This window comes from Schistocerca americana, chromosome 3 (assembly GCF_021461395.2).
Source record: "Schistocerca americana isolate TAMUIC-IGC-003095 chromosome 3, iqSchAmer2.1, whole genome shotgun sequence".
NCBI lineage: Eukaryota > Metazoa > Arthropoda > Insecta > Orthoptera > Acrididae > Schistocerca > Schistocerca americana.
In genome coordinates this window covers 365,724,600-365,726,993 of record NC_060121.1, presented here as the reverse complement: position 1 = coordinate 365,726,993, position 2,394 = coordinate 365,724,600, and the positions used below count along the sequence as shown (strand labels likewise).

At 39.9% G+C, this 2,394-nt stretch overlaps 1 non-coding gene across 1 annotated transcript; it reads left to right on the top strand.

Moving 5' to 3' along the window:
* The first annotated feature begins 1,151 nt into the window (after positions 1-1,151).
* Positions 1,152-1,225, top strand: Trnat-ugu. Its single transcript has one exon. It is a non-coding gene; the product is annotated as a tRNA-Thr (tRNA).
* Positions 1,226-2,394: the final 1,169 nt, after the last annotated feature.

Here is a 2,394-nt window from a genome sequence, read left to right as displayed (position 1 = left end):
TTTAAATGATTGTCAATTTACTCTCAACATTTACGAATACGTTCTTGAGAAAAATTAATGTTGTTCCCCCTCAGAAACGTGAATTGTTCCTTCTTGCCAAAATTAAAAGAATTAGCACTTATTACCAACATTAACGTTAAACATAAACATGTTTGAAATGAAATACAATCTTAAAAATAACGTCATCCTGAAAAATTAAATACTGAACGGTATCTACATAAAGAGAAACACAAAATCAAATTTATATTTCTTTAGCCAGAATATTTCGTATGTTAGTACTTCTGAATAATGCGTAATTAATAAAAGAAAGGAAGATCACATATCAGCAAACTCGGGAAATTGCTAATAATGAAGTGATGCTGCCCATTGACAGTGACGAAAATACTCATCTATACATGTTTCCGTTGAGAAGGATATCCATGCTGAGAGTTCCGTCTCGAAAATATTGTCTTCCAAGGGAACGAAAAAGTAACCCTCCCCGTTCCCACGTCAAATGGCTATCGGTATGAGAAGACAGTTGTACGACGGAACACTCTTTACAATTGCTTACTTCTTCAAAATTCAAATAATGGCTAACAACAGTCAGGCGCTAATTTAAAGTAGCATATTGTGTTACATTTCGTTTGCTGAGGGTGTGATCATTTGCTCTGTGTGGTTGATGATCGGTCTATGTCAGTAGAAGTACGAAGCCGTCGTCATTGGAGCTACTGCCAACCTATGAGAGCTGACAGTGAGTGCAACTCTCTGAGTAACTGTTGTACAACAGCCTTCATTTAATTCATTTGATAATCAGCGCTGCAAATGTGCAACATAGCGTCTTCATAACTCGCTGTCACGAAACTCAGCTGATCAGGACGGTGCGAGATTATTGGCGGCAGTGAATGAGGTTACTTCTCAATTTTTCCATTACAATGCGTTATATATGAACAGTGATACACGAATCTGTTTACTTAAAATTTTTGTAGATTGCGTGGTGTAAAGATGTATTGAATAGAGTGAAAAAAATTACATTTATTTCTAAGTTTTAATACCCGATAAACGAAGGAAAACTGTAAATCAAAGTGAGTGAAACGAAAAATATGCATCCCACGATGAAATATCACAAGAAAAGATTGTGTGAGACTCAAATATCTTTATTAAAAGTCCTCTGTGCCCCGGTGGCTCAGATGGATAGAGCGTCTGCCATGTAAGCAGGAGAACCCAGGTTCGAGTCCCGGTCGGGGCACACATTTTCAGCTGTCCCCACTGAGGTATATCAATAACACCTGTTGGCAGCTGAGGGTTTCGATTAACTATTATTTCTTTCTAAAGAAGCTGCATGGTCATCATTGGTATCTGTTCTTTCAGAACAGTTACTATCTTCACCATCAGGTCTACCGAGAACTGTTGGCAAGCGGGCTGCACTCAGCCCTTGTGAGGCAAACTAAGGAGCTGCTTGATTGAGAAGTAGCGTCTCCGATCTCGTAAACTGGCATACGGCCGGGAGAGCGATATACTGACCCCAAGCTCCTCCATATACGCATCCAGTGACACCTGAGGGCTGAGGATGACACGACGGCCAGTCGGTACCGTTGGGCCTTCATGGCCTGTTCGGGTGTAGTTTAGTTTGGTTTGATGTCTCAGAATGTGTCCTGTCAACCGGTCCCTTTTTTCGGTCAATTTGTGCTACAGATTTCTTTTCTCCCCAGTTCTGTTCAATACCTCCTCATTAGTTACATGATCGACACCTGTAATCTTCAACCATCATCTGCTACAGCACATTTCGAAAGCTTCTATTCTCTCCTTGTCTAAACTGTTTATCGTCCATAATTCACTTCCAAACATGGCTGCACTCCATACTAATACTTTCAGGACAGACTTCCTGACACTTAAATCTATAGTCGACGTTAAGAAAATATCTCTTCTTCAGAAACGCTTTACTTGCTATTGCCAGTCTACATTTTATATCTCCACTACTTCGACCATCATCAGTTATTTTGCTGCCCAAATGGCAAAACGCATCTACTACTTTAAGTGTCTCATTTCCTTACCTAATTCCTTCAGCATTACCTGATTTAATTCGACTACATTCCATTATCCTCGTTTGGACCTTATATCCTTCTTTCAAGACATTGTCCATTCCGTTCGACTGCTCTTCCAAATCCTTTTCTGTCTTTGAGAGAACTACAATGTCATCGGCAAACCTCAAAGTTTTTGTTTCTTATTCCTGGAGTTTAATTCCTACTCCAATTTTTATTTTGCCTCGTTAACTGCTTGCTCAATATACAGACTGAACGGTGTAGGTTACAAACCTGCCTCACTCCCTTCTCGAACACTGCTTCCTTTTCATACCCCTCGACTCTTGTAACTGCCTTTTGGTTTCTATACAAATTGTAAATAGCCTTTAGCTCCCTG